Raw genomic sequence first — 18,780 nt, 5'->3', positions numbered from 1 at the left:
TTTATAGATTTTGAGTCTTTTGTCAAATTAACTACAGACGTTTCAATCATTTTTAGGCTTTAGGCAAAATTTCTTTTTAATATATATTTTTTAAAAATTAATATTAATTTTTTAAAAATAAAATTTATATAAAATTTAATTTTCTAAAAGTTAATAATTAAATTTTTATAAGTGTGATAATAAATCTTTTTAAAGTGATAAAATTATTAAATTATTAATTTTTTTAAGAGAATGTAATTATTTTTTTTCTGCAGGAGTATTATTCATGCATTTAGAAAAAATTTAATTTTTTATAAGGTGCATCTCAAGTGTTATTTTTAATTCTAAATTTATTATTTTTAACATTAAATTCTAAAAATAAATAAAGCATCAATATCAAATAACATACGACAGATTATTGAACCGAAATCGCCGAATCACAATAAATAAATAAATAAAATGAATGGAGACGTGACTCTGCCCTTGCCCTAGTAAGCGAACCGCCGCATACTGTTGTTCTTCCCCGCTCGCGCAGGCGGAACGATGTTTGCTTCTGGTCTCCGATTGGATCTCTCCCACAGGTCTCGCCTGTCTTTCGTATGGGAGAATCGGCATGGATCGGATGACTCTGTTCCGGAGCGGCGTCATCGCCGAGGCGGCTCTTACTGGCATTCCTCCGGTAGGGTCTGCCGTCTTCCAATCCCTAAACGAGTCCGGTAAAATAAATTTGTGCTTGGCCATTGACTATGTCGTCTGTTCCGCCGACGGGATAGCCAGTCGCGGCCTCATTCACATGGCTGCGGCCGCACTCGATCTCGTGAAATCTGGCATGCAGATGAGTGTGTTCATGTTAATTAAGTCTTCTAGAGTTTTGATCATGCCTCTGCCGGATCCGGTTAACTGGCATCTCGCGATCGACAAGATCTATTTGACGAAGATCCATAATTTCTACTACTGTTTAGTTCAACACAAATTTCACTCGGAATAATTTCAGATCTACTCGTCGAAGTACAAGAGCATCTCCACTTATTCGGCCTCTTGCTAAAAGACCAAAGGGTATCGGTGCTGACACTGCTACGATACAAAGCTCTAGGGAGTTGCAAGTTCGGATTTTATTAGTTGTGGAAGAAGTATTACTGTGATATCGTTGGCCCGGAGTATGCTATCAAAATATAACACTCTAATCTACCTGGCCCCCTTTAAGGCTGTTAAGTGCGAGTGCTGAGGGTTTGCTTGAGATTTGAGTGATGGACTACTCAGTTTTGTTAAATCAGAAGGAGCATTGGTGTATGATCTTTTCTTACTGGCTCTTGACTAAATTTTCATTTGATCTGCTTGATAATTAAGATTGGGGTCTTAATGCAGGATGTACTAGGTGGCTACTCCCACTTCAAGAATGTCAGATTTCTCATGAGTTTATTTATTTTTTTTGTTACACTCTTTGATTTTGATTAGCTTTTTATGATTGTTATTTTGTTTATTGTGTATTCTTTCTAGACCATAAATTCATATTTGCCCAACGTCAAGATAAGTAAGCAAAGAAAAAGTTTTTTTTTTTTTTTTGCATGTTCTTGATGAAAATTGTTACTAAGAAATGTGGTTCATCCATCATGATAACTGTTAATGCTGGTAACTTGCAAGTGTCACAATTGTCCTTCCAATTGATCCTTTCTGTTACTAGGGAAATCTTATATGGCTTAGTTTGACAATACTTTGGACTCTAGATTTGTTTCCCTTCTATTTTTGGTTTCTTCTTGAGTCACTACTCCCTATGAATATTGATACAAGTAAATTAAGCCATGTGTTTCAACTACTTGGATTGACCACTAGATGTTATTCTACCACAGACCTCTATGGAAGGAAATTCTCATTAGCAATACTTGTTAATTTAATTAACCATATTTGTTTACATTGACAGTGGTATATTTTCCTATATTTACTATTGTTTTTTGATTAACAGATCCAGACAACTATTTTTTATGAATTAACTATTTTTAAGAAAAAAACTATGGACCAAGTTAAGTGAATTTTCAATAGCAGTTTTAAATTTCTCCAAAACTAGATTTATGAAATTTCACAAATGACATGCCTTAGTGTTAAGCTTCCTTGTATAATACCTTTGACCAATGCACTCTTTCCATTAGCAATGGTACATAATTAAAACTATCTACATTTCCTGCCTTTTATTCTCTACCTTTGTCATTACTTTTGTTGCCTCCATGTATCTTTATTCTAATTCTGTGTGAATGTCAAAAAAAGTAGAGTTCATGCATATTACTATATATATATATTTTTCTTTCAGATGTAGTCAAAAGGTATTAACATCAGAAACACAAAATTGAAGGTATTGGAATGCTCATTGTTTTGTTCCTGTAATTGATTACCAGATGTTTTAACTGCTTATCACTCTATTGTTGTTTTATTTAGTCTTGAAGGCAGAAAAAGTTTTAGAATCACTTACACGCCTATCCTAGATTACCATTTTTTGAAATCTATTCCATATTCGTTAATGACTTAGGCATTCTCCTTTTTCATTCTATTAAAATCCACTAATTCAATCATGCTCATGTTGCCTGTTTTTTCTCATTATTCTTCTCTTAACATTCAAATAATTTACAGGTGTTTAATGTTGTTATTTTCTTTCATGCATGATTGTCTTTTACCTTTAATCATATACTATTGCTAATATATGAATGCATTATGTAGGGTAAACCAACTATTAATGATATTTGATCAGCACATTTCTGGTAAGAAACCCCTTCCCAAACTATGCTTTTTGTTCAATTTGCTTTCTTTCTCACTTAATCCATTTTGTAAGGCCATGTAGGTTGGCTTCATGCCTATGCTAAAGATTTTGGCCATGTAACGTCCGGAATTGTGGTTTTCATAATATTAGGCTTCTCTTACATCACACGCAATTTGAAAAAAGGCATATGTTGGTACCATGATGAGATCATTTAAAACTTGTTGAAACTGCCTACAAATAATCTTTTTTCACAACCAAAGAGCTGGTGTAGCAAACAGTCCAGCTTAGATTGAGTTTTGTTGGTGTTTTTCTGTGTGATTGTTTCTCATTTTGTGGACAATCTTCTCTCTTTCCTAAACAACACCAAGGGCTGTTGGTGATGTACGGTTTGCCATTTTTCTCATTTGAAATTTCATGTTTAATTTTTCATGTACAGATAATGTCTTTTCCCATAAACTAGGCTGTGAATAAACTTGGGCTAGTTTTGCTAGCGAGCTTTCCTTTGGTATAATAATGAGTAGAACTCTTAACGGTGCTCAATGGGGAACTATGACGCATTCAAAGTTTTGGTTGGCCTGTTAGTACCCTCCTATTTCTCAGTCTTCTGTTGATGTGAAAGTAATATGCTTTACACAACTGGAGTGGCTCTGCTGCTTTTCCTGTTGCAGAGGTATGATGACAGGAAAGCAGTTGCTTAATTGTGTAGAGATTCTTTTTGCAGCCTTAAAGTTTTTTGTCAAAGATTTATATTCTTTCAGAACAATGCATTATTTACTTTCAAGATTTATCGATCTTTTCTATGATCTGTTCCTATTTCCCTGACCATTCATTACATATGGTGATATTTCATTTGGAATCCGATAAAATAGAAAGGTTGTCAATAGGTATGGAATCTTGACTCTTCATAGAGGCAAGTTATGAAACTTTTTTTCTCATTCTCTTGAGATTTCTATGTCAGTGTTTTATTATATGTTTATCTTATGTGTATCTTATAGGTGTGGAAGCCTCGCTAACAGTATTCCCTACTAGATTCCAATAGTATTAACACCCTTTGCCCAGTTGTTTAGAACAATTCCCTACAATGTTAAACTGCATTGGCTGGTTAAAACTAAAGCTAAGGTTGCCAATTTTGACAGCCACAGGTTATAGGGTTTGGGTTAGGCAAGTTTCAATAGCAACATTGAAGCTTATGCAGAGAAATATGGTACATGCATACAAGAAACTAGCACAAGGAAGAAAAGAAGGGGAGCATGTATGACATAAATGTTCACCCGATACAATCTTCCAATAGTTAAAGCTGTATTTTCCTGCTTGCAATCCTACAAGAAAGTTTCGCAATTCTCAAGATACAGGACATGTATTTTCCTGATTACGATACTACAAGAAAGTTTAGCAAGTCTCAAGATACAGGACATGTAAATCAATAAATTATAAGACAAGGAAGAAAAGGGGGCTTATATTGACAAATGTTCACCCAATACCAATCTTTGGATAGTTGGAACTCTATTTTCTTGCTCGTGATTTGAAGTATTGCAATTTTCAAGATACATGACATGGGACGTTAAAAGGAAAAATCTATAGCACAAGAAATGAAAGGGAGTATATACTTGACTTAAATGCTCTCCCGGTGCAATCTATTTTTCCTGCTTATCATACTGCACGAAAGTTTTACATGTCTGAAGATATTGACATGAAAATGAAAAGTACAATATACGAGGGGAAAGAAGAAAAAAAGGAAAAAAAAAAAAAACAAGTTATGAGGATGCTTTCCCATGAGCCCTCATCCTCAACCTGTTCTCGTGCAGATCTTCCTCTCTTGCAAAATTCATCCTTTTCCACTAATCTTTCCTTTCAAACACTTGTCACAATCTTCTTTTCAAGACCTCTCTAATTTATAGGTAATTGATTAAAAATTGTGTATGTTTATTATTTACTCGTATTATTCGCTTAAAATAATGAGTGATAAGTAGTCTCAAGGAGGTATATTATTTAATAAATTGTGCAAGTGGTTAAATTTGTAACTTATTAAATTTGATTTCTTATTGTTGGTTATTCATTGAAAGGAGAGTTTTGGTATGACGGTAAAATTGTTGTCATGTGATTTAAAGTCATGGGTTGGAGTCACAAAAATAACCTCTTGTTAAAAAGTATAAAATAAGGTTGTGTACAATATTTGAATCAAATATGATCCGATCTTTTTTCAAGGATCTTGCACTAATGGAAGCTTTGAAGTGAACTCTCTTTTATTATTGGTTATTCATTATTAACTATTTGTTTGTTGGCCACATATTGTAGCCTTTTCAAAAGATTTTGTATGTTATTGACATGTATGTTTGCTTAAAAAAAGTATATATTCATTAATAAATAACGGTTATGCTGCCAAATTTTCAGAATTATTTGTGTTTTGTAGTATTGATTATTCCAACGAGTGTGGTTTCAACAAATATTATCTCGATGGATAGGTTTAGTGAATAATCTAAGAGAAGTGTCACGGGTAGCTGGTACGAAGTAAGCAGGATACACGGTTTTTTTTCTTCAATCAAAAATTTACTTTCACTAATAATTTGAGGAAAACAATAATAATGGATTCAGTATTTGATCCTTTTGGATGTTCCAAAAATTGTTATGGGCTCTTCAACATGAGAATATGTGTGACTGATATTGGATTCTATTTTAAAACCCGTGAATGAAATTGTAAACTGTTCATGATTGCTAGTAGTCTTGACGCCATGGTCAACTTTGCTTTGTGACTCATTGTATATTTTGCACTATCTTTTTCGCTTAAAGGAATTACACGGTTGCTGAGTGCTTCATTAAGTAATGTGGATGGTGCATAGCGATTGAAAAAGTAAATGGGCAGTAGTCTCTTTTTTTAAATTTCTTTTCCATTAACAATATATCAAAAATTATCGGGCTGCTGTAATTGACCGTCTTGACCTCTGGCCACAAAATCGTGACTAGGCTAGAAGTCGCATGGCCGGGCCGTGCAGCTAGACTACTAGCTGTGATCTCTGGCCTTGTGGCCGGCCTGGCCATGATTTTGTAGCCGGCCTTCATGGTTGTTAGCTGCGGACATGTTACACTGAATTTTTGAAAATTAGATATGTGGTTTAGTAATTTGTAGTCCAAACATTGGAAGGAAAAAAAGAAAAGAAAATTGGTAGAATTTGTGATGAATTAGATTGCTCTATTTCATATAAATGTACAATAATTCTCTGAATTTTGTTAGCATAAGCATCCTGGCAAAATGAACCCATTTATACCATGCAACAAATTAATGCTAGTTATTGATTTTTACTCCGCAAGACTAGCATTAATAACATAAACCACGTATGATTCTTATGAAGATTTCTTCTTAAATCCTACCCATTTTATTTTGTTGATCTTATACCTATATCAATAGCATCATTGTTGTTTATTCTATTTGGGATGTACAGTTTGATGACTCAATGCATATTTAATAATCATGTACATGGTTGGAATCGACAGATAAACCTTTGTAAACATCCAACCAATAACATTTCCTAAGTTATCATAAGCTTTCATTATATAGTGATTTCACTTGACAAGTAACTCAACATTTTCCAAAGATGAAAGTGAAAGCATGAAAAAGAGTAAATTATAAAGAGATTGAGTTGATGTTTTCAATCTTTTTCTAAGACTTTGGAGCACTTGAGCATCTAAATTTCTAAGAGTTTATAAATGAGAGCTCCTATCGTTTAGCAATCTCCAATTGATTATAAAAGACTTCTACTTGATTATCATAATCGTTGAAAGCTAATGACTTTTTGTCTAGTCAACTAATATGAACTTAGACAACCAACTGTTCAATTACCTACTATATAAACATTCTTTGACTATAAAATTTATATTCTTCCAAATTAGTTGTTATTTCTATATAACCAAAATTCCATTCCAATCTAATGAAATTTGGGTAGCCCCTCTTCATTTAGCTTAAAATCACCATAGGCATACACATATCTGAAACTCGAGTTGCTCGGCATAACACTACTTGAGACATCATTCTAGAGAAATGCTTAGAATGATATTAAGAAGACACTCAAAAATGGATGATGGGTCAAGACCATAGGTTAAAAGGGTGAGCTAAAGAAGATATCAAGAAATTCTCTTGGCCTTGAAAATTGGCGGGTTGTGACTCTCTTCTATCCCACTTAGGCTTGTGATGCCCTTGACTCATCCTCTTCCTTGTAGCACTTAATGTGGTCGGTCAATTGTCATAAAACATCCTCTCAATTCTAACTCGCCTGATGTATCGTATCCCATTTCAAGTGATATCAGTGTTTAGCATTAGCTTATCGTCCTTTTTAAGATATAAGGATTATTTTTGATGATTTGATAAGAATGCATTGGGATTTGCATGTAATTCCATTTGGAATGGTGAATTAATGTACTTGATTGGGAAGTTCCACTGATGAACATCAGTCGATTGTCATAAGGATCAATCGATTGTCATTCATAGAGTTGTCCATAGAACGCATCCAGTTCGATTGATGCTATCAGTTGACTATTGTAATGACCAATCGATTGGTGTTCATGAATCTCCCATAAAATGTTTCCAGCTTGATTGGGCAATTCGACCAATGGACATCAGTCGACTGTCATAAGGAACAAGAGACTGGTGTGGGTGAGCTCGTACACAAAAGCCTTTTGACTCAACTGGTGAGTTCGTCGTTCACTAATAATCGATTGGTGTGTCCAGGATTTGACATATACAGTGTACCAATTGATTGATGAATGTGAGAATCGATTGTTAATAATACTAGTTGATTGATAATTGATATCAATTGACTAATAGCAGATTAGTTATGTTTTCAATAGTTTATCCTGCATTCTTCTTTGCATTTGCTCTTTAGTTGAATCAATATTATCGTCAAAGCAAGAACTATTGGATAATGCTAGGTGTATTTGTGTAGATGGATGTATATCTATGCTAAAGATGGTTTTCCCAAAGAAAATTTATTCTTTATGTCAGATGTATGTTTAAAGAAGATTACAAATCAAGCTTGACTTCTTAGTCATACGCGAAGTGTGTCGGCCCAAAGGAAGAGACACCATGTGACTGATTAGAAGTATTGTGAGTGATAATTGAAAATAAACTAATTAAGGGAACTCATAAATAAAATTAATCATGTGCATAATACGTTGTCTCAAAGGAAAGCGAGTTATGTGATAAAAGAAAATGATTATCAGTTATTTGAAAAATACTACTAACAAATTATATTTTAGTCAAAAGATTTAATGTAATGTTGTATTCAGTATCTCAATTAATGCCAATAAAATTTCAGGGTTTGATTGCTGTATTTATGTTATTGCACATTTATAAAGACACATTCTTTATTTTGTAAATTGAGCTATGTTTTTCTTGCTTTATGTAGCACTCTTAATATATGTTAATCTAGAAAACATCCTTGTCCTTATCGATACAAATTTTGATCAATGAAAATAACATATTATGGTATTATTAGGCTGCATGGATTTAGACTTTACATTAGGCATGATCGCCCTATATCTGTATCAAGTGAATCCACTGCAGATCAAAAGATGATTTATAAAAAGTGGGAGCGATCAAATCATATGAGTATAATGATTATGAAGATATCAATTCCAAAATCTATAAGGGGTTCAATTATTGTGAACGAGAATGCTAAAACCTGCATTTGGGAATTATCGGATCGATTTGTTTCAAATTAAAAGGTTGAGACTACCACACTTTTTACGAAGTTAGTGTCCATGCGGTATAATAGGAAGGATAGTATTAGAGAGTACATAATGGAGACCTTGAACTTAGTTACAAGGCTTAGGACATCAAAGCTAAAAATGTCAAAAAGTATCCTTGTGAACCTAATGTTGATCTCTCTACCTACATAGTTCACTTTCTTTAATATAAGTTACAATACTCAAAAGGAGAAGTGTGTTGGTGCGGGAAGTATCAGACGATCAAACTTGGGTTTTGATTATGTCTAAGGGTCCAAAGTTAAGTTGTCTTGTGATCTAACAAGATTGATTAAGTTTGCAGGAAAGACATAAGTTGTCTAAGGCAAAAGTCCTAGTGGATTCTAGGCAGGTGGAAAACCCTAGGGGGGCCCTAGGTCCTAGGAGGCAGTAACCCTAGGTGATGGAAAGTCCTAGCTACGGTTAGGCAGGCGGAAAACCCTAAGGGGTGGTAACCCTAGGTTATGAAAAACCCTAGGGGAGGTAACCCTAGATCTTAGGGAGTGGTAACCCTAGGCGGAAAGTCTAGTCGATCTAGAGGACCGGTCTGGCAACATGTAATCTCTCTTGAGAGGAGTAGGTGAGAACGCGTTCCCCGTTAAGAGAACAGTAGGCGTCGGTTCGACCTAGGATTTTTGGAGGAAATCCGAAATCAGAATCGGACAGTTCGAAAGTTTTTAAAAGTTGTTTTACTTAATTAATTGTTATTTGTCTAACTCTGTTTTGCAGGAGACTAACACTTTGTTGTAGGATTAGATTCGACCTTTATCGATCAATCGATTGTTTGGATCAGTCGACCGAACCCTAGCACAACAAGATCAGATTTTCAGAGATCAGATCGAGTTCGACTGAGGGATCGAGGATAAGCGGTGACATGGCCGAGCCGAGTTGATCAGATTAGATGAGTTGGGGATCGACCGATCGAACGGCGGGATCGGTCGATCGAACAAAGAAACTTTATTTGAGCAGCAAAACTATGATTGGAAGGTTGACCGATTCAAGTGGGATCGATCGACCGAACTTGGGGATCGGTTGATCGATCCGGGTCGAGTCAAGATTTGATCCCGAGATCAGGGGATCTGGATTAAGTTTAAGGATGCTATAAAAAGGGGTTTCGACTAACACTACTTCAAGGGAACCGAAATTCAGACTACTTGCGCTCCTGTGTGCTGCGACGAAATGCTTCAACAACGCTAAACTTCTACTTCGATAATTCCTTTCCAACATCTTTGTATTGTCGGTAACTTAGTTTTAATATTGCAATTGTAATTGATATTGTAAAGATTTCTCGAGCTTATAGTGATTGTCCATCGAAAGTACTCTCACGTGCGGGCCTTGGAGTAGGAATCATCACAGGCTTTAAACCAAGTAAAAGAAAGCTTGTTAGCGTTGCTTGTCTTTTCATTCTTTATTCCACTGCGTATTCTGCATTTTCTGAAACGAACGTGAAAGTCACACATGCTATTCATCCCCTCTAGCACGTCACGATCCTACAAAGTGAACACTAAATGAGATGATAGCTCAGTATATATAGGAAAAAGAGAAATTGAGACATGACACATCTCATAGTGCTCACTTTGCATCATCATCTCAACACTCGTACAAGAAGAGGAAAAAAGAAAATGGTAAGGGTAAGGACAAATAACCTATAGTGACTAAGGCTTTAGGGCATAAGATGTAAAAGCAACAAGATCCGAATCCATTATGTTAATTTTATAAAAAGAAAGGTCATATGAAAAAGGATCATCCCTGATAAATCAAATGACGTATCAAGAAAGGTATACTTATCACTTTTTTAGTTCAAAATTAAACCTAGCAATTGTACCTAATAATATTTGGTGGATAGATATGAGAACAACTACTCACATGAATGTAACTATGCAGGGTTGTCTCTGGAGTTGAATATCAATTGATGTTGAAAGATTCATCTATACGGGAATGAGCAAGAAGGTCAAGGCAAAAGTGGAGGCTATATGTGTATTTAGAGTTTATCTAGGGAATAATGTACTTTTAAATTTGAAAAATACATTTGTAGTATAATTAAACTTAATTTCTATATCATATTTAGATAATCTGGATATATTTGTTCATTTGGAAATGAAAATTTTAGGGGGCATTTGGTTTGAGTATTTTCTATTTTCATTTTCTATGAAAATAGAAAACATGTTTGGTTTACAATTTTTATCTTTGTTTTTTTAGAAAATGAGATATCATTTTTCAGAAAATTAGAAAATGTCTAAAAGTCATTTTCAGAAAAAGGAAAATGCGATCAAAAAATAGGAAAACACAGTCCTCAACTTATCACACAATTTTCTTTTTCCTCCTCTCCCTTCCTCCCGTGCCCTAAAACGCTGCTTCTACCGCTCCTCTCCCCATTTCTTCCCTTGCCCTAACTTCCCATCTGTTGCGTCGCTGCTCCTCCTTTGCCCCCTATTGCTCATGCGTTGCTAACCCTTTGCTGGTCCCGCCTCCCTGTTTGTCGGGCTCGTCTCCATATTTTCACGTAATCCCTTCCGTTGTCGCCTCCTTGACAAATTGCGCGTGCGGTCCCTTTCGTCTGTCACCTCCTCAACAAATTGCACGCGCAACCCCTTCCGTCTATTGGGCTTGCCTCTTCCCTTCCATCATGATCTTGCGACGTCGTAATTCCCTTCCTCCTCTACTTAATTTATTCAAGATTGTGTAAGCATCAAAGCCATAATTTCAATTTGTTCCATGGCATATTTTCAACCTTTGACTTAATCTTGTATGCTATTAATCTTTAACATCATGCATCTTGTTCTTTTAGCTCAAATAATTACTTCCCTAATGCAAAGTGATCATGTTTTGAGTTTCCACATGAAGATGAGTGGATCAGAGTTGAATGACAACTTTTTTTGTTTTCTCCATTGAATTCTTTATAGCTCGTAAGGAATTTTGGCAACTTTAATTGTTCCAATAAAATGTCTCCATGACTTGTGGTGGTAATATTGTATTGAAATTTGAATCATACTATTTGCATGCATTGTTTAGAAAGAGATTTGGCATTCTTTTCCATTTTTCCTTAATTCTATTGTTCTTGCTGTTCTTTATTTCTATTTGTGCCCTTAAATATGAAGCTAATTTTTTTATAGAAGACATTATTGGGGTTGGGGGGGGGGGGGATAATCCCAGTATCAAAATGGAGAAATATGAGTGGTCAAAGACTAATGTTGCCATGTTTGTCAAGGTCATTTATGATAAAGCAAAGTAAAATAAGTTACAAATATCTATTTTTAGTAAATACGATTTGGGAGGAGATCAACAAAGAATTATATCCGACTATGAAGATGAATTATGGTGTCGATAAGTTGAAAGGTAAATGGAATCGTCTAGGCACCTAGCAACAACATTTTACTGTATTGCTTGCTCATATTGGTGTGACAATAGATCCAGACACTAGTAAAGTGAATGCTCCAGAGGAAGTGTGAGCAGAATTTTATATGGTAAATATTTTTATCCATTCAAATATATATTTTATTGTATGCTAGTGTATAATAAAATGTTTTCCTAATCAATGATACAAAAAAATAAAAGGGAGTACAAGACAATACGAAAGGAAGACTGTGATCATTTTCACATTCTTAGTGAAGTTTTCGGTGGGACAACTGCAACAGGTGATATGCATAGGGCTTTTACTCAATTACCTCTCACATCTGATGAAGAGAGAGAGAGAGAGAGAGAGAGAGAGAGAGAGCTCGAAGAAACATTCATTATTAGAGGTGATAACTCATATGTTGAAGTCGTTAATGATGAGAATGAGGATGTTGGAGGGGAACCTAATAATCGACGACGTCGTGTTACAAAATCATCCAATAATCATCGATGTAAAGATCCTAAACTTTCAAAATTTTAAAAAATATGAGACTTGTATGGATAAGTGGAGTAATACCATGCAAAAGTTGAGTGGAGAATCTATTTCTAGGCAAAAATACCTGGAGTTGAGGGCTGCTAAGTTAGAACGTGAAGAAGATATATCCCGCTTTACTGAAACTAGCGTGTTTAATGATCCTTACTCTATAGAGATGTGTGTGCAGATTTTAAATGAGATGAAATCATTATCTACCCAAGCGTACACAAAAGCTATCGAAGCTTTCTGTTACGCAACCGCAAGTACACAGTTTCATCGTTAGTAATAAAAGATTATCGATCTCACAGGGACTGGTTATAATCACTAGAGATGTCTCACGACGAATTAGCTAAACAATTGACAAAGGTAGTGAATGTATTAGTAAAGCAACTAGAAATAGAGACAGAAAAGTAACTGAAGGAACTTGATTTTTATGAGTGTTCTAGGAGTTTGGTTTCATTGTGATATTTATCGATGTAATATGGTTCACCAATTCATATCCTCAATTAACATGCATTTGTAGGAAGTTGTCGGTTTCTCCTACAGAATATAACCGACAAGGGACCTTAATCTACACCACAACCGAATAAATAGATATGATCTCTATGAAGTCCGTTAGCAGGACTGCCTGTCACTAGCGTCCCTCGGTCATACGACACAAAAGCACATCTCTACTCAATCCACGTAATGATGTAGGTATTAAGTATATTCAACTATCCCACCTCCTTCTAGAGACTTGCTTCACCTTTCAAGAAGACACCCCAGACGTCTATTAGCAAGTCTGTTTGTCACGAGCACCCCTCGGTCATACGATCTAGGGTATCTTTTTATGGGATTCACAAGTATCACAAACATTCAATCAAACATGGCAATTAGGTCCAAACACATAAATCCACACAAGATAAAATAGATACAAAATATGCTAACATCATTTAAATAGGAAATTGGCATATCCATGAGATCTTACATCAAATCACACCACAAATACTCCCTTAATCCTAGAACAATAGATCTACTCCATAGCAAAAAGATAAAGATCCGAAGATAAGAAGATTACAAGCATTTCAATCCCAATCCGGAGAAAAGAGAATAGAAAAGCTTATCTATTATCGATGAGTGATCTTCGGAAACAATCCTTAGCTACCAGAGTTGATGTGGAGATGCAGATGGCTTCGGATCAACAGATCACGGACGAAGAATAGCACCAAGTTGGATCTCCCCAAAGGGAGAGCCTTCTTTCTTTGAAAGGGGAAGACACCCCCTTTTATAGAGCTGGGGCACAAGCATCACACGACTCGTGACACGACCGTATGGTTCTCACATGGCCTCTTACATTCTCCTCTCGGCCAGGGTGACACGGTCGTGTGGATCCATATGACCGTGTTCTACTTTGGCTTTGGATGGCCTACACGGCTGTGTGGCTCACACAGCCTGACCATTCTTGGTCTCTGGAAATCTTGCATGACAGTGTGGACCACACGACCAACTTTGCTTGTTCTCTGGAAGTGTTGCACGGCCGTGTGGATCTACATGACCCTACTCTAGATATGCTGCTGGGTGACATGGCCATGTGGCTCTCACACGACAATGTCATGCTCCTCCTCTAGTGAAGCCACATGGCCTGTGTGCATCACACGACCAAGATCATTTTCCTCCTTGCTTCTTTGACATGGCCGTGTAGGTCACATTGCCAGTGCTATTTTCCATCGATTGTTGACTGGCTCGACCGTGAACATCGTTTCCTCTCCAAATTCGACTACTGTCAATAGAAAATATACAAGAACAGATCTCCGAACAAAAAGTAGCAATTATACTAAAAATAAGACAAAGAGTATGAAAGTGCATAGAGAAAGCATGCGTAAAATATGTGAACGTGCGTCAAAACATGCTAAATAAGTGTATATAATCTACGCACATCACTTTCCTTAAATATGGTCTGCATGAAATTTTTATAAAAATTCCATCAAATAGGAGAGATGAATGGTGGATTGTCTCAATCTTGAGCACGTGTAGGATCACATGTTGCCAAGTTGATGGGGAGTACTTTTATTACCTAGTTGAAGACTATTTAATGTTAATGGAATTTGTTTGATTTCATGGTTTGAATATTTAAGACTTGTTTGATATTTTAGAATTTAATGTTGAAACCTATGTTGAGCTTTTCATTATGAATTGTTGATTAGATGTTTATGAGATGAATATATTGGTAATTTTATACATATATGTGTTGATTTTAATATTGGTTTGTTACAGATCATGTCAAGCTCTGATGATAAATTTAATGAATTGGACCTAGATATCAATTTGTTGATAGTTTTGGGTATCGTAAATTATTTTTTTTATAACATGATGATTGAATATCTTGGATACATTGATGGAATGTCGTGTCAAACTTCATCTCTTACCGGGAGGATGTACATACAAGAAAACTTCATGGGCAACCTTAAATTTTCTTTGACAATTTTCGTATGTCAAAACATATGTTTGTGAATTTTTATAGAACATTAAAAGAGATTAATCTATTGTAAGATGGAAAGAAAGTTACAGTTGAAAAAGGTGTCGCTATGTTCTTACTAATTGTCGGGCACAACACACGACATCAAATATGTGCAGATTGATTTCAACATTCATTCTACACTGGTAGCAAGTGACTAAATGAGTTCTACGAGTTGTTTGTGTTGGAGCAATCCCAATGGTCCGCGGGACCATGTGTTTTGGTGTTTGGGCAAAGGGTTTAAGTTAGGTTCACCCTTGTATTTGATATGTGTATTTGAGTTGTGCAGGTTTGCAGGATACACATATGACTCAGGTTGATGGCTTCGGGTCCGGTGAAGGATGGAGCATCCGAGGGACCGTGGACAAGGCAGCGAGGACAAGGGCCGAGGGAAGCGACTTCGAGGCATACGCGAAGGATGGCATTGGGTACGAGCCGCGGGCTTGAATGCATCCGAGGGACGAGAGCCAAAGGAAGTAGGCTTGAAGGCAAAAGGTCAAAGCTGCAAAGGAAGAATCAAGTGAGTCATAAGGGTGAGGGTACGAGTGCACGAGAGATTGTACTCGGAGTAAAATCCTAGTTTTTAGGGTTTTACTGTAGCAGTACTGTAGCGTTACTGTAGCGCTACTGTAGCAGTACTGTAGCAGTCGACTGCATGTTTTAGCAGTCGACTGGTGCAGTCGACTGGGGCAGTCGACTGGCAGCGAACAGAATGTGTGGAATCGAGCCGTTGGGATGTAACGGTCGAATTTCCACAGAGGGCAGTCGACTGCATGTTTTAGCAGTCGACTGGTAGGCGGGGTTTTCCAACCCGTGGCCTATAAAACCAAAGCTTGGGAGCTTGGTTTGAGTTGACGAAATAGAGGTGGTTAATCTCTATTAGTAGTCTACTTGTGCCCTAGCGTCAAAAGAGCTCTTGTGAGGGTTGTGGTGAGGTTTCTCCACCCACAAGGAGGTTTGAGCTAGCCGGAAGTTTTCCGGGGAGTAATCCACCGAAGGATCGGGATCGTCCACCTTACGGACAGCCGTGGAGTAGGAGCAAGTTATCTCCGAACCACGTAAACGAACGTGTTAGCTTGGTTTGCATTTCTTATTCTTGTCTTAAGCTTTCTTTGTATTCATATTTGTAGTTAGTATTAGATTTCCGCTGCGTATACTAACAATAGTGTAGAAAGCGAGTATTTGGGGGTGCCGTCTATCCAACCCCCCTTCAAGCCGGTCATACGATCTCCAACAAGTGGTATCAGAGCGAGGACGCTCTCCGTTGGACTAACCGCCAAGGAAGCACAAGATGGCCGGGTTTATTGTCCCTCCAAAATTTGAAGGAGGAAGCCTTGGGGACATCACGTATTGGATGATGAGGATGGAGGTTTTCTTCAACACGGATTGGGACACAATGATGGTGGTAAGGGAGCCATTTAAAGTTCCAAAGGACAAGAAAGGAAAAAGACTCCGAACACGACATTGGACGGAGGAGCAAACCTCACGATCGGAGGCAAATTCAAAGGTAATATCTATATTGATTGATATTTTGCCTAATCATGTGATAAATGGTGTAGGTGAGTATAAGAACGCCCATGAGTTGTGGAGCAAGGTGAAGATGGTTCTACAAGAAGAACCTAAACCTACACAAGAGGAAGAAGAACCCATTGAGATGGGTCTAGTTGCTCAAGTTGAAGAGGAGCAACCGGAAGTTGAGCCATGCTCAACATCCGAGGAGGAGAAGCAAGATGAGATATCATCAACATCCTCAAGAATTGAAGAAGAATCCAAGACAAGTGAAGAGGATGAAGAAGAGGTCTTGGAAGAGGTCAATTTAGCAAGCACCTCCACCGAAGCAAAGTCAAAGGACCACATCATTTGCTTCGGTTGCAATGAAAAAGGGCACTACAAGAGTAGATGTCCTATGGGTAAGAAAGAGGTAAATTCTAAACCCATTCAAGTTGATTTGAATACTAATGTGGGTTGTAGAAATGATGGTGCCAAGAAGAAGAAGGAGAAGAAGCACATTAGATGCTTCACTTGTGGTGACATAGGGCACTACCACACCAAATGCCCAAAGAAGAAAGAGCTCAAGAAGTTGGCGCATTTGAAGATGTGGGAAAAGAAGTGGAGGAAGAATGGAGGCTCGAGTCAAGGGGGAGCTTCAAGGGTAAGGGAGGTATACCCTAATTTGAAGTGTAATTCAAATTCAAATTCTTATGTTCCCATGCATGTTAGGAAAAATAATTTTAATCATTATATGCCCATGCAAAATTGTGGTTTCAAATATCATGATAGGAGTAGGGTAATTGTAGATCAAAACCCTAGGAGACCCATTCATGAAAAATCTAAAAATGGTAGACCTAAGGAGACCCAAGGCATTAATCCCAAGAAGGGGAGACACATGCCTAAAAAGGGTAGGTCTAGGAATGTCCAAGGTGGACATGTTGACTCTAGGGTTAGGAACTTAGAAAGGGAAAATCAAGCTTTGAAGTCAAAGCTTGATAATTTGGAGAAATTCCTTAAGAGATTCACTATTGGATCTAAGGGATTAAATATGGTGTTGGGTAGTCAAAGACCCAACAATGATAGATCGGGCTTGGGATACCGATCTAGTCCCTCCAAGGTTAAAAGAAGACCATGTGCTAGGGTGGCACATGATAAGTGCAAGGGAGAGTCATCCAAGGCCAATAAAAATAAATATGCTAGGGTTGCATATGATTATGGCAAGGATGATATGTCCAAGGTCAAGAAGATAAGGAGATCTTCTAAGGGACATCATTGTGGTTTGGTCACAATAGATGAGTCACCTAGGGAGGTGACTAAGGTAAAGAGCTCTAGGGGGAGCTCCAAGAGTCAATTTGGGACCCATGGCCAATGGATCTCAGGTGGGTTCTACTTGGGGGTCTAGAGGAGCCATGGAGTGTGCCAAGTGGTTTAGAGACGGACTTGAGTCTCAAACCTGGGGAATTGGCACACATGGTTTGTATTTCATGCAAGAAATATGACAATTGGGGTCATATAGCATGATAATTGGTTTTGATGTATAGATGCCATATAAATCAATGCTAGGGATGCATTATGGGTTAGTACGGGCAAATACATCAAGAGGAAGTCAAAACTAGGACTTTAGGTCAAGGTTCAATTGAACTTTTTAGCTAGTTTTGTGTTTTGTGTCAATCTTGGGATTGGTGATAGATATATTTTTATATATATTTTTCCCAAGTAGATATTGATAAAATAGACCTCTCCACAAAATTTGGGGATTTTTGGAGGTCTGTGGAATTTCTGGCGCATTTCTGAAGTTGGCTAGAAAAGGCTGATTTTTTCATGAATAGTGTACCAGTCGACTGGTACAGTTACCAGTCGACTGGTAACACTGTTTTTGAGCACGCAGTCGACTGGTACTTCTTGCAGTCGACTGATACCAGTTTGAAAGTGTTTTCAGCACTAGATTTTGACCGGGTCAGCTCATATAGATGTATGAGATCCATGAGTGATACATACATGAGTTTAGGGTCATTTGGATGACAAGTTTTCAATAATTGGGATATTGTTGGAGAACTTTTTGGATGTTAGGCAAAGGGGGAGAAGTAAGGTTTAGTTAGGAAAACCTGAAAGTACCTTTGTGAAGGGGGAGCCTTGGGATAGGTTCTTAAAAAGCCCGTTGTAAAAATCCTAGCTCAATGGAGAGCTTAGGTAAAGGGGGAGCCTTGGGATAGGTCCTTCAAAAGCCTTATGTGGAAAATCCTAGCTCAATGGGAGCTTAGGTGTAGGGGGAGCCTTGTGATAGGTTCAAATGCATTAATTTTTATACGGCGGTTGCCAAGTGTGTAGCCTTGGCAACGTAAGTCCATTTGGCGTTGTAAGTCCAAGTGTGTAGCCTTGGCATCGTAAGTCCATTCGGCAGTGTAAGTCCAAGTGTGTAGCCTTGGCAACGTAAGTCCATTCGGCGGTGTAAGTCCAAGTGTGTAACCT

General features: G+C 37.3%; 1 long non-coding RNA gene and 1 other non-coding gene across 3 annotated transcripts; both read left to right on the top strand.

Annotated features, from left to right (window-relative positions):
• The first annotated feature begins 416 nt into the window (after positions 1 to 416).
• LOC121976105 lies at positions 417 to 4,272 on the top strand. 2 transcript variants are annotated; one of them, XR_006110546.1, is made up of 2 exons: positions 417 to 2,726; positions 2,807 to 4,272. It is a non-coding gene; the product is annotated as an uncharacterized LOC121976105 (long non-coding RNA). The 2 variants fall into 2 exon arrangements; XR_006110547.1 differs by having other exon boundaries at positions 2,798 to 4,272.
• On the top strand, positions 3,969 to 4,086 carry LOC121978997. The gene has a single exon (XR_006111298.1). It is a non-coding gene; the product is annotated as a small nucleolar RNA snoR104 (small nucleolar RNA).
• Positions 4,273 to 18,780: the final 14,508 nt, after the last annotated feature.

Source organism: Zingiber officinale, chromosome 4B (genome assembly GCF_018446385.1).
Source record: "Zingiber officinale cultivar Zhangliang chromosome 4B, Zo_v1.1, whole genome shotgun sequence".
Taxonomy (NCBI): domain Eukaryota; kingdom Viridiplantae; phylum Streptophyta; class Magnoliopsida; order Zingiberales; family Zingiberaceae; genus Zingiber; species Zingiber officinale.
This window is presented reverse-complemented; position numbering and strand designations above follow the sequence as displayed.